The 15,069-nt window shown below is 34.2% G+C and overlaps 1 protein-coding gene across 1 annotated transcript in view; it reads left to right on the top strand.

Moving 5' to 3' along the window:
* The first annotated feature begins 299 nt into the window (after positions 1-299).
* Positions 300-15,069, top strand: part of LOC120633640 (probable serine/threonine-protein kinase kinX) — a 29,430-nt gene continuing 14,660 nt past the window's right edge. Inside the window, exon 1 of the mRNA XM_039903924.1 lies at positions 300-454. The gene's annotated coding sequence lies outside the window, so the exon portion shown is untranslated. The remainder of the gene's footprint in view (positions 455-15,069) is intronic.

Raw genomic sequence — 15,069 nt, 5'->3', positions numbered from 1 at the left:
TAATAGGATATATTTTTTCCCGGAAAAACTTAGGTTCCCCGCGGAATTTTTAAAGAACTGAAAAAAACGAGTACAACGCTATACGAACCTAACAAATCAGGGATTCCAAATCTTTTTGCGTACTAAGATGATTACTATGATTAATTACTTGTCAAGAATGCAACCGTAAACACTATAAATATAGTGTTAGTTAGACTAAAACTAAAAAATATTATGGATCCGAGAATATATTATGATTACGTTATCTCCAGTCCAGTAAATAGGGTGCCCGTTCACATTCAAAGTGCCGCGTCCGGCGAGGCTTGTCGCCTTAGAATTTCGTTCAAACAATAAAATTATAAGCGATTTTATAAATAGAATCCGAGCGGTGGCGGGTGTGGGAAACTTCGTAGTCACAATCTGGAGTGTGCAAGACGTGTGCTGCTTGCGCGCAGCGGAAGCCAACTGCTCGCAGGTTTGTAGCCCACCTGTCGCACCTCGCAATGTCATTATCACTTATTATAATAACACTAGCTCCATAGATAACAAAAGCTTCGACCATCTATCATCGCGAGCGCGCGCTTTTCCAACTCACTTTGGCACGCGGAACAAACGTTTTAACCAACTGTCAACACCACAAGTGTAATCAGCGGAAAGAAAACTATTATTACTTATAGCTCACATGACTAAAAATTTTATATATTCTAATACAGTGCAGGTAACTTTGTGTTAAATTGTTTTTCCTACGTTAAAGTTTTTAGTGTAAGCTTACAAGCTATTATAACTTCGTCGTACCAGTTTTCCTGGCGTTTCAAATAACTTTGCGTTCCTTGGAAGTCGAAACACGTGTTAAATATTATAAAGTATTATCGGGGAGGTATTATATTTAAGTTCCTTCGGATAGTTTGTTTGTGGATATAATAGCGTTGATAGAATATGTTGTAAAGTTTAAACGGATCCTATTCGATATCGCACAACAGATGCGAAGTGAAATTCTAGATTATTTTTGATAATAGCGTGGGCGGTGTTTGGGAGACTTTTACGCCGTGGCAAAACGGCTGCAGTGTTAAATTAATTTCGAGTATTAGTTGAGTTATTTTAGTTATGACCTCGAAATTAGATGTTACTCGCGGCGCCTTGTTCACGACTCAGTTATTATATTATGTAGTATAATAAATAGCCAATGAATATAATAAAGTATGAACCATGCCTTCGAAATTGGAGTGGTGGAAAAGTATTTATTCGTACCGTTATTTAAAACTCTCGTCGGAAATTCCAGATTCAATCTCCGATGGAAAGTTTTTGATGTTTGCGACGCAAGGTTAAAGAAAATATGACGGGAAAGGTTGTTTGATATTAAAATAGAAACGAATTTAAATTGGTACTGGAATTATTTTATTATTCAGTTATGTATATTCTTGCCAATTGGGTTATTTTTTTCAGGACAGTTAAATGCCACGGTAGTATAAAATAAATATTATATAACTCGCTTTCTTTCCGATTTGCGCACGTTAATATCACTTTCATACAAATTTTAATCTCCCATTTGTCACTTTCAGGGGTTTATTAGAGTTATTAGGGGTTGAATCTTGTTGCAATGTTAACGCTAACGTCTACAATATTATAGGTAATATTTGTTTGGCGTACAAATAGTACCTATAATATTTGTACGCCAAGTAGCCTAATCCTTCCAGATGATTAAAATATCAGTTTGTCAGGCGGTCAGTCAGTCAGTCAGTCGCTTTGTTAGTGTGTTTATCACGTTTACCTTTTATAAATAAATATTTTCTAGTATTACTATTAACTGTAACCTACCCACTCATAAGGTAGACTCTGAAATCTCTGCCTCTTACATGAGTGTTAAGTGTGGTTAAGTTGCGAGAACTCATCGAGTCGTCATCATGCGAGTTTTCATCATTATCATCATGTCAACCTATGAACGTCCACTAAAAAGCTAAATTTCTATACTAATAATTATAAGCGTGTAACGGAATTACGAAATACTGTGAATGCATAAGTATATTACATAAGAAATCACCCATGTAAAAATAAACAAATCAAAAGAAAAACATTTATTTTTCCATACAAACTAATTCAAAACTTTCTATGTGTTTAAATATGACAACCCTATTGAAGATCGAAGACCAACACGCGCATAGTACCTACGCTACGCGACGAGTACCTAATAAAGTGATAGGAGTCACATGATTTAAATTTTGCGTGTGATGTTAGGGCTGTATCGGATTTCCAGCAAAAACTATGCCAGTGGTTTACTCAACTATTAGCGTTTCGATTTCACATAGTCTCAGAGACTAAATAATGTACATCTAAAGCAAGTAAAGTAATATTTCGGTTTCCATTTCCATGTTGCATAGCTGCACAGTTTGAATCAAGGTTTTTTTAAATAAGGGCTTGACGCTATATATCCTAAACGAAGTAGTTAATGTTTTAATTTATTATTTTTATAACTGAAAAAAGAAAAGAACCTGCACCGTTACGTTGTTGAAATACTATCAACACGTACGAAACGTTTTGCTTCTTCCATTCTGATTGGAATGCCCTCCCATCTTCCGTCTTCACCGATACCTATAATCTGGGTACCTTCAAATCAAGAATGAATAGGCATCTTCTAGGCAAGCGCGTTTCATCTTAGGCTTCATCATCACTTACCATCAGGTGTGATTGCAGTCAAGCACTTGTCTATATATTAAAAAAAAAAAAAAGTTTACTATGTTCAAACGTCTTTTGTAGGGAGTTTCAAATACCATGGTCTTTGATGTCATTTGCGACTCATTTAATGTCATTTGTTATGGATGATGATCATGCAATCTTAGTCTGTAGCTGTGTTGATGAAGACAGGTTTTTGGAGTTAAATTTATAAAAGATCAACAAACGTAACATACCTAAATATAAATATACTACTAGGATAATACACACATCGCCACCTAGCCCCAAAGTAAGTGTAGCTTGTATTATGAGTACTAAGATGACTGAATATTTTTATGAATAATACACATACATACTTAGAATATTTACAATTTGACAGCCGACTGGCCCAGTGGGCAGCGACCCTGCTTTCTGAGTCCTTGACCGTGGGTTCGATTCCCACAACTGGAAAATGTTAATGTTATGAACATGATTGTTATAAGTATTTATGTGTATTATATTCATTAAAAAATATTCAACAGCTATCTTAGTACCCATAACACAAGCTACGCTTACTTTGGGGCTAGATTGTGATGTGTCTATTGTCGTAGTATATTTATATTTATATTGATATAAACACCCAGACACTGATAAACATTATGCTCATCACACAAAAAAACTCCAGTAGTGGGAATCGAACCCACGGCCTTGTACTCAGAAAACAGGGTCGCTGCAAACTGCGCCAATCAACCCTCAACATAATATTCACGTTAACTGAAGGCCTTCTTTACTTGAATATGTTGCGGCTAAAGGTAGATGTAAAACCTTCCCAGCAACACACTGATTAAAGCTGGTTGTGAACATAAACTTAGGACTAGCCGGCTAATTTAAAGGCTTTTTTTATCCAGGGACATCGTTTAAGTTAATTTAAGCCGGCTAGAAGTAAGAAATTAACGTTAGCCTATCCTCGAAAATAAATTAAGTAATAAATAAACCAAAGTTTATTTTCACCCACATCTTAAAGTCCATATGTTTCATCCGTTTCCAACTGTGAGGCGTTATAAAAGTTCCAATTCGACGTCGCTATAAAATAACCTTATTTTAAAAGAAATATAAAGAAACTTTCTTTGAAAAATTAATTCCTTTTCGGCGGCGTTTCATATAAAATTCTTTAGTCAACTGTACCTACTGAGGCTAGACGTACCTTTGGAAACTTTTCTCTTTTATCGTACCTATATCAGCTAGATCTTTAATTCCTTTAGAATATTTCTTTATACATTTTAATACGTATGCAAACGATTTACTTTCTTAAAAGTCGTCTTAGCAAATTTCCAGTTACAGTTAGAACAATGCAGGTAAAATAAAAGTTAAAACACTATAGCCCGACTAAGGAGATTTCTATTTAGAAATTTAAAAGCAGACCAAGTAAAAGCTACAGACAAGTAAAAGTTTTACATCCTAATCACGTACGTAAAATTTAATATTTAACAAAAAGTGACCGTGTGATAAAATCAATGTCGTTTGTCGTCAATTTAATGAAATATGTGGCAACCGACTACACCTATTTGTTCCACAACTATTATTAAGAATCGGATCACACAACTATTGCTAAGAATCGGATCAGAAGTTTCTAAGCTATGCAAAAAGCACAAGCTATGCAAGAAAAAATTCCGTCAAACATATTAAAGAACTTGCGAATATGCAGGTTCTTTAATATGTTTTGCACTTCTATTCAGTTTGTACGCATATAAAATACGTACTGATAACGACAAAGACACTGCAAGAAAAACCAAATAAGAAATCATATTTTTTTTTGGCCGACCTAATGTGATGTTATATTTAATTTACTTCGGTGTAGTTGGTAAAATTAACGTTTAATCCGCGCCGTGTTTCTTGTCCCAGCTTTTCCAACAGTCTGTGGCCGGCGAAGACGCACAGACACTACTTTTATTGGCAAACACTATTTCACTTGGCACGTGATCGGTCGTAACGTGCAACCTGGTTTCTCTTTACAATATATGATCAGTTTAACCTTGTGTTGCGAAAATTTTGATGAACGAAACAATTATAATCATAATTGTTAATCTAAAATTAAACAATATGGCAGCGAAAGACTATTCGAACTATTTAAACAAAAAATTTATATGAATCTTAATAGTTTCCTAATCCTAGGTTGCCTAGCAGGGATTTCTACTTAGCGGTTAGGAAGCTTTTGTATCCTACTACTTTAAGTGTCTACTCTTCTTTTAATGTTATTAATATGTTGCGTAATATTATTACGTCAGTGACCGCAACAGTATTAGTATAGTTTAACTCAGGCCATTTTTCCTTTGTAAACTATGTATGAGAACTGCCGTCCATTTCTTATTACGTCTGTGGTTGCGGTGTACAAATAAAGAGTATAAATAAATAAATATAAAGTTTAAGAGAACGATTCTTGTGTGTTTTAAGTAATTGGATTATTGGAATGGTATTTAGAGAATGGATTTACTTTCTAACTTTATGTAGATCTAAAAGAAGAGACAGAAAAAATACATAATATAGAAGTACAATTAAGAACTTCTTTATTATGTCTTTTTTCTCTTGCTATTCTTTTCCATCACTAGAAGTACAATTTGGCACTTCTATATGATGTTTCTTTCTTTATTCTTTCTATTATATTCTATCTTCATACTTTCTCGGAAACGATTGTACCCATTTCGATGAAATGTTTAAGAAACTGATTTTCATTAATTTCTCTGCGATTCTACTGCTGTATTTTTTGGGTAAAATTTAATAATCTAGAGAAATCAAAGATAAGCCTTCTTATTAATTATCATTATTATATAAACCCATTACCGGTTATAACCCATTACAGTGCATAATATGAAGGGTTTAGACCGTAGTACACCGCGCTGGCGAAGTGTGGATTGGTGGACTCCACACTCCACTGTTGAAGAAAGTTATATTTTTAATTGATTAAAATGCACATAACTCAGAAAAGTTAGAGGTGCGTGCTGGGATTTGAACTCAACCCCCGAAAGTGTAGCCGAAGTCTCTAGTAGGTTTTATCGCTTCTTCCTTTAAATAATAATCATTAACTAAGAGAATTGTAATTTAGCTTTAAATATTTATACTTTTAAAGGTTTATATTAACTGACTAATATTTAATTGTAAATAATTTATAAGAATGACTTTTTTACATTTTAATGCATGCTGTGATAACCTGCAAAAAGTTGAATATTTACTATGTGACTCATTTCAAAAAAAAAAAGCAAGTTTTAATGTATCTACTGTTGGTTGTCCTTTATAAATAAATAAATAAATAAAGAAGAATACTTTTTTATTTCTATTAATCTTTAATCAATACACGAAATAAATTTGAATAGATAAGAGCAGTGTTATCCGGAAAATCACCATTTAATGCGCTGACGAAGTTGTGAGTGCGTAAGAGAGGGAATTCCTCGCTATAGTTAACACCTGTGATAATGGTAAACACTTGCGTGGAATGTGACGTAATTGCCGATAACAATCTCACGTGCGAAGGTTTGTCCGAATTTACCGATAGCATACGTAACGATGCTTGAATATTATAGTTTAGATCTATCATTTATTATTTTTCTTTTTTTTTTTAAATTATTAACAATGCTTAAGAATAAATTAAAAAACACTATTAAAAATTTATAAAAAAAAAACTTCCACCCTCCGCTTGCGGGTCTTTTGAATGCCCAAGCAACCGGTGGTCAGGGCTCCAGAGTGAGAAACCTCCTCACAATACGCGCCGTTTCAAGGACTACTGCCTTCTGTATCCGACCCTTGATCCAACAACCAAGCGAAAGCTTCTTGAGATGTTGGTTATATAAATATAGTTATGTTATAGTTTTATTCTTAATACACTGATGCAACAATGAAAGATTTTCAGTTTCCTGTGCAAGTTTAGTTTATTTAGTTTATTCATTAAAAGCTTATAACACTCCACTGCCGGAATCAAGGCTCGGTGCATGCGCTACACGCCATATGAGTGTGTGATTATGTTTACAAATAAACATAGCGGTCGACAGTTTAACCACCTCAGATAGAAGCCCTAAAAGTAAAAAGTTTGTCTTTTGTGAATTAAACCAACATTTAAGTAATATTAACATGTATTTGACGGCCGAGTGGCGCAGTGGGCAGCGACCCTGCTTTCTGAGTCCAAGGTCGTGGGTTCGATTCCCACAACTGGAAAATGTTTGTGTGATGAACATGAATGTTTTTCAGTGTCTGGGTGTTTATTTGTATATTATAAGTATTTATGTATATTCATAAAAAAATATTCATCAGCTATCTTAGTACCCATAACACAAACTACGCTTACTTTGGGGCTAGATGGCGATGTGTGTATTGTCGTAGATTATTATTTACACACAGTTCAATAATCAGTAGGTAGATCAAAGTTAAACTTATCGTACAATAAAATAAAAAAAATCATATTACATTAAAATCAGTACGTTTTCAGCGTTCTATACAAATTGCGTTCAGATTGGCTCATATGCGAAGTAACATTAAATCATTGAAACTATAAATTCCGACATTCCCAAATATATTTTGTTCGAGAGTAGATATCAAGTGATCATTTATCCGGCTCGTTTGTTATCAGTGCAGTTTTATAGAATCCATTAGATGAATGGATTCCAAGAGCTGGAGGTGTGCCAACCCCGACGCCGTGACGTCATTCCCGTAACGTGATCCAGGTGATGTGAACTGCCAAGTGTTAATGAACTTTGGGGCTACCTTCTATAATATATTTAGGATTGTTACCTATTGGGGCACTCGCAAGTATAAAGAAAACGTTTACGGTATTTTCAACAGCAATCATCAGCGTCATCTTCTTATGGGATAAAGCTGCTGATATAAATTCATATTTAAAATTCATTTATATTAAGTAAGTCCAATACAAGCAGTTTGTTCACGTCAAGTCCGTCTGTTTGTAGTGACTCTACCAATGGTAGAGAAAGTATAACTAATGTACTAAAAGTTTTAGGATCTTCTTGAAATATTGAAAATGATAGGTATACTTATAGTACATTAGAATACAGTTGTCACCACTCATGTTCATCCCGCGGTTGCCATACAAGATGGCTAAGGGAATATAACGCAGATTGGGCAGCAGCGTCCTCTATGCTACTACTACTATCTACTGAGATCACAAAGCGTGGTGCTTAAAAAAATACAAAAATAAAATAACTGTATTTTCAAAAAGATTACAAAAATTATTTGCTAGTGGTCTCCACACGAGGTAACCTGTGTAGGTCGTGGAGACCATGAATGACTTATCATTTAGTTTAACAGAGGGAGGGGACTTTGGTCAAGCGGATCGTTATAGGCTCTTGATAAAATTAATGAAAAGCAAATAACAAACTGTAATTTAAATGTGCTAAAAATACACAATAATTTATGTGATTATACTCGTATAATATTCAATTTACGTTTGCATAAGTGCAAACTTAAATAAAAAATAAAAAAAAAATTGTACTACCTGCAGTCTGTTCTCCTATTTTCCTAATTCTAAGGTTGGTAGGGATCGCTATTAAGCGATAAGGGCCCGTTTGCATTCTACTGCCTTCTTCTTCTTCATGTTTCTGTTATTCTTGTATACATTTTTAATTGAAGTCAACTCACAAAAAATCTAAATTTTCTTGGCGACTTCTTATCAGTAGAATCTTCTTATCAAACCTTTGGCAGGGTCACTTGATGAAAGCCTCCTTAAAGTAAACGAATATGGAATTGTGAAAAGAATAACCAAATGCGTCGTGGGCTAAACTAAAAGTTACTGAATCAGCAGAAACATGCAAATTCGGGTTTACGCACAAAATTGGACATTCATTAATGTTAAGCCATAACGAATGATTAACTGTTTGAAATGCACGTAGCTACCGAATTGAAATACTGCAGTAATGTGACTGTTTATTGCAGACTGCTTATGTGCTTCTGAATTAATACTACGTATTTGGCTCGTTCAAACACGTATTAACATTAGTTACCGTCCAAAATGATACGTACGTAGGTGGTAAGGAATTAATTTGTGTGGTTGTGTCTCCTAATCGCGCCTCCCACTATACATGTTTATATGCAGACTAGTGACTTTGTCCGCGAACAACTTCTGATAAACTTCCCTCGCTATCCTTCAAATATACCCCGACTCCCTGCGTTGACTGGCCTGTCTACCTGCCTTGAAGCGTTTGTTACAGTAAATTCATAAAGTGGGTAAATAATTAAACTTTTGATAACTATAAATTCATATTTGCCAGATATTTTTGTTCATAACATTGAGTTGGTGGGTATTTTGATATAAATACGACTGCATTATCGATGCACGGCAGTCGTACATGTACTTGAACGATGCAAAGATACCTCCCGGTGTCTTAGTCGTTTATCACGTTTGAGATGGTTTTTATTAATTAGACTGATATTAAAATTCTTAAGACCGGAACTTAGGACCGGCCGGTTCTGACAAATAGCTTTCTTTGCCTACATACCCCTTTAGGGTTAGATTTTTTATAAATCCCGAATCATGTAATTTTCTATTTATTGTTATTTAAATTCTTAACTTACGACGAAATATGAATATCTATGATCAATATTTAAAACCCAGTGAGAGCTGAAAATTTAGAAAGTTTTATAGCGTATAGCCTTCAGGCGTTTACGGTTTTGGGTGCCTGGTAGAGATCGCTATGTTAATGCCGCCAAGTGGTCCCTTCTAACTTTCCAGTAATTTTTTTTTAATATTTTCCAGGTTGGTTTACCACAGAATATAAAAAATATTTTCTCTGTGGTCAACCTGAGAGAAAATATAAGTGAACTCACTAATATGTCCTATTTTACATGTAAATTGTAATGTACGCATCAAAAGTGCCATCTATGTGCCTATTTGAATAAAGAAATATTTGACTTTGTCTTTGAACACAAAAGAATTCATATTTACTCAATGTTTGTTTGCGTACAATCCATTTATGAGCATTTCTGCGATCAAATTATTTTGTCTCACAATAATTACTGATATTACAGTGTAATAAAGTACGCCAGGTACCTAAATGTATTTCTTTCATTTAATCATTCCTGATAATTGATTAGAAAGAGATCTATAGATGTTATATATATTATTTATTATTTATATTTATATTATATATATTATACTGATCGTTCAGCGTGTTATGTATCTATGGTCCTATTTCATATAGTAATAGCCGAATTTAAAATAATGAATCTATTCCAGATCATACAGATCGTAGATTAAATTGAAATATCAGTCAAATTAAACAATTCTTGTTAGATAATCCTAGCATAATAATTATATAAATTAATTGGCAAATGGTCAATAAATTAAACATAAAGTGATGTTTAGTGACATTTTGCTCAAATTATTGCAACTATTTAATTTAAAATTAACGACATACTTATTATGACTTAATATTCATCAGTTCAACAATAGGATATTTGACTGATTTTTAATAAACCATGATTCTATTTGTACCTATCATAACAGTAGTATTTTAACTAAAAATCAAAATATTGATTCATAATTATGCATGCAGTCGTACACCTAAATAGCTTGCATGGATAAATGCACGTAGCCGACTGGCGCAGTGGGCAGCGACCCTGCTTTCTTAGTTTAAGGCCGTGGGTTCGATTCCCACAACTGGAAAATGTTTATGTGATGAACATGAATGTTTTTCAGTGTCTGGGTATTTATCTGTACATTATATTCATGTTTATTATTCATAAAAGTATTCATCAGTCATCGTAGTAACCATAACACAATTTATGCTTACTTTGGGGCTAAATGGCGATGTGTGTATATCGTAGTAAATTTATTTATTTATTTATAAAGGATATTTTTCAGCCGGAGCAAACAGATGGTTCCCGTCGTGATTTTTTTTAAACTGAAGCAAATATAGACTAAGATGCGGGCAACAGATATATATTAAGGTAAATAAAAACCTTATTATCTATGAAAAGCATAAAAAAAGGATTTCGAAATCATTGAATGCGATAATACGGATGAATTAATAAACAATTTTTAGCGTATTTGAATGCACCCTTAAACTGCGGGCATATATACAAGAGCCTTACAGTGCAAGCGGCCACAAGTGCTCTCATGGAGTAACATCGGAGTTAATAAAGGCGCATATTTCTCCGTTGCAGACGTAATTGCAGCAAATACGCGGTAACGCCCGCTGGCGATAAAACACACATATGTCGGGTGAGATGCGGTACACTCGCCGACAAACTGTTACGACTATTCAAATTACTTCCTCAATGTAATCTTTGTATTTTTTTATAGTATTATCATTAAGCGGTGATAGCCTTGGCGTTGGTACTTCAGCTTTACTTGCCGAGTGCCAAGTTTGAAACCTAACTTTTTTTTATGTGCGATTTTTCTAAGTATTAAATATCACTTGCTTTAACGGTGAAAGAAAACATTGTGAGGAAACCTGAATGCCTGAGAGTTCTATATCCATAATGTTCTCAAAGACACCAATCTGCACTTGGCAAGCGTGGTGGACTACGGTCTGCACCCCTCATTCTAATAGAAGGCCCGTGCCCTGTAGTGGATCGGTAATGGGTTGATGAAGATCATTGACTAGCTGTTGCCAGCCTTCTTTATCCGAGTTATTGACGGTATTTTTACGAAAAATGCAGCAGAGCCCTTAGATGGTTTGAATGTACACATTAACGGTTACTTATTTTTTTTTTTATTAAAAAATAACTTTAAAATATCTTGAAGAGTCTTCTGCAAGCGATTGTACAGTCGTAAAGAGAAATGTAATTGTGATAGCAGATAATAAAGTGTTGCTTTCGCAATTCGCTGGCAATAAAGGTGACTTTGGTGTGTTCGCAGCTGAAAATAACGGTTTATTTACTAAAGATCTGTTTACAGGCACGTTTTACGCTGAATGCGTTAAATATGGGTGAATGTTTATTAAAACAATCACACAAAACATAACAAACGGACACCGTTTGTTATGTTTTGTGTGATGAGCTGGTATTTCAAAGCATGAGAAATTGTACGTTTATAACGAGGAGGAAACTTTTAATCTTAGGTACCCTAGGTGCTTTCCGTTGTAGAAAGGAAGGGAAAGGCAAAATTTGGAAGTTATCGATTAACGAGAAGTTTACCACCTTTATGCACTAAAGTCTTGATTAGTTACTGTCGTTCACTAAGTATTTCTTTTTTAATTTTCCTTACTCAAAGTGTTGTCCAAATAAGGTATATAAATAGATAAAACAAATAGATAACTATCTCATAGTAGCACAATATAGGTCTGATTAAATGGGACCATTAAACAATTGTATTACATTTTGTATGCGACTGTCCCCAAAGCTTGTACACACGAGCTTAATATCAAAATATCCAACAGAAATATCCCAGGCACAACGCCAAAACTTTAATACCTACATTTCATTTAGACAATAACTAAATGGTATCTGTAATTATTATTTGCATTCAAATCATTGTATTTTATCTATTTGTTAAACTGTAGGATTAATATTAGATTTAAATTAATGACACAAAGTTCACAGATTGAAATGAATGGCGCAAAATTACCCAGCAAAAAAAAAGACTCATATTATAAGCCTGTAAACAATAATTTATCATATGAAATTTAGAGACATAGTTCACTTTATATTAGCTCGTAGAAAGATCCTATGGAGTAGTTATTATATATCTATACTTATAATAAAACTGTAACTTGAAGATTTCTATACATTTAATATATTTCGAAAATTTTGACCGGGGGATGCTTTATAAACGATACTGAGTCCAAAACAGATTTTTATGTAATTTTTGTCTGTCTGTCTGTCCGGGCATCACGTGAAAACCACTGAACGGATTTAAATAACATTTGGTATAGCTGTAGCCGATATTCCGGGTTAACTTTTTATCCCGATAAACAATAAGTTTCTTCAGGTAGTATTATATAAACGGTAAATAATATCCCGTATGAATTACACAAGTCTGAGAATTATTTCTCTCACTAAGATTGCAATACTGTAAGCTGCCATATAAGTATAGTCCGGTTTCGAATGTTGCTACCTGGTTTCGTAGGGTTTACCCATTTTAGGGTCTTATCTCATAGAAACAGAACGAGACAATTATAAGGCATAATTATTTCGTGATTGAAAAACGCGTAGCATTCCTTTTAGGTTAATTCAATTAAAAAAACAATCATCAAAAATAATTTAGTTTAAGTATGCTTACTCTACAAGCACTGTTGAAACGTCAAATCTGTGTTTGTTATGATTTTACTGAGAAGAAGCCAGTAAGATAAAATAAAATAAATAAATAAATGTATTACGACTATACACACCATCATCACCATCTAGTCCCAAAGTAAGCGTAGCTTGTGTTACGGGTACTAAGATAAATTTATGAATAATATACCTACAGAAATACTTATAATATATACATAAACACCCAGACACTGAAAAACACTCATGTTCATCACACAAACATTGTCCAGTTGTGGGAATTGAACCCACGGCTTTGGACTCAGAAAGCAGGTTTGCTGCCCACTGCGCCAAACTTCCGTCAAGCAAGATACTCTTTGCAGCATTTTTCTATCTAATTTGAGATGAAAACGGAGCTTGACGCTTCAAAGCTTCAAACTTTTCATTCAGAAATTCCATTCATGAATGTAATTACCATCATGTTACTAATAATGGCAAAATTTGTGTCTATGCGTCGGAAATGGGCACTCTAAAGGTCTATTTTTGACCTTGGCTTTGACATTACCGTTAAAAGCGAGCTGTACCAGAGAAAAGCCGAAGAAATAACTCAGATTCCTACTAAGATGGATCGTTCGCAATTGTGCATCGTCATTATACCTAGTATTTTATGACTTGAAAATAATTTTCCTCTTAGATATTTTCCGCTAAGCCTTTTTATTGTGATGTCAGCAACAATAATAGCCGCTTCTGATCGGTAACTACGGCCCGGTGAGTGCAATCTCTTTTTATGTATATTATTTATAAAAAGCTTTATAAAGTAAACGCTGTTTCTTTCACCCGACTATAAAAGGGGCACCAGAAAAGATAACTCTACGTATCTATTTTGTATAAGGCGTAGGATTTTAATGAAAAGAACTTAGGTAGGTACGACAAAACAACGAAGTTGCTTTAAAAAGATAAGGCCACCTTGATCGTTTATTGGTGTTTTAATGCATCTTGTCTTTCCAATTTAAAACAATATTTTGAACGAAATACATGTTTCGTGATGTTTATTAACAACGACTTAAATTAGTCAACAAAATCTAATAGCGTATACTAAAAAGACATTTTAAAACCAAAAATAAAAGACCAAAATCAGTCAGAAACTTAGGTAACGGAGTTTATAAAAATGACTAATAAAACGCACTGAAATTACAGCAGCCATCTTTATTTTCTATACTAGCTATACGCGCCTCCTAAGCACGCGGTCTGTACCCCAGCTGTAAATGTCATGGCAATGTCACACACATAGGATGATGATGATGTCGATGACACTTAAACGATAAAAAAGCTTGGGTGTGAATTGCTCTAACTTCATAGCTTAATATTAAATAACTGTGAGATGGTGATAGCAAAAAAAAAATACCCGACTAAGTTTGTCGTGGGCTCTTCTTAGACCAGGGCGCGTTTGGAACCCTCGTAGCTTCGATTTGAGTTGGCGAACGAAGTTATCACCATCCCCTTACAATTATGTAAACATATATGTATGAACGCCTCATGAGTGCCTGTGATAGGCCTACATTATAAATAATAAATAAAAATAAATAAATAAATATACTACGACAATACACACATCGCCATCTAGCCCCAAAGTAAGCGTAGCTTGTGTTATGGGTACTAAGATAGCTGATGAATATATATAATATATTTTATGAATATAATACATATAAATACTTATAATATACAGATAAACACCCAGCACTGAAAAACATTCATGTTCCTCACACAAACATTTTCCAGTTGTGGGAATCGAACGCACGACCTTGGACTCAGAAAGCAGGGTCGCTGCCCACTGGGCCACTCGTCCGGCCGGCCGTCTAAATAAATTAATAAATAAATTTTGAATTTGAATTTGAATTTTGACAATATTCTAACTAAATTCTTTGGAAGTTTTGAAACTAATGTGGACGTTTATTAGTGTAGTAGCTTTCATGACATGACATGAAATTTCATGACATGGGTGCCGCTGTGACAGGCACATGTGGCTTAACATCTACGCCTCAGTTTCTTAGATATGAGGGTGGCCCTTTGTATGACGAGTTCTTTGCATACCTCGCATAGTGTTGTTTTATTAGTGTGCAATAGTTTTTCGTTTTTCATTATTAAAAAGAGTATGATTTGTAAAACAAAGGTATTATGAGAGTGTGAGAGATAAAGTTAAAAACGCAACCAGTCTTTTTCGATTACTGAAACGTTTTATTTGTAACACGAAACTAC

Source organism: Pararge aegeria, chromosome 22 (assembly GCF_905163445.1).
Source record: "Pararge aegeria chromosome 22, ilParAegt1.1, whole genome shotgun sequence".
In the NCBI taxonomy this organism is placed as follows: domain Eukaryota; kingdom Metazoa; phylum Arthropoda; class Insecta; order Lepidoptera; family Nymphalidae; genus Pararge; species Pararge aegeria.
The sequence above is the reverse complement of the archived record's forward strand: the minus strand, read 5'-3'. Positions and strand labels throughout refer to the sequence as shown.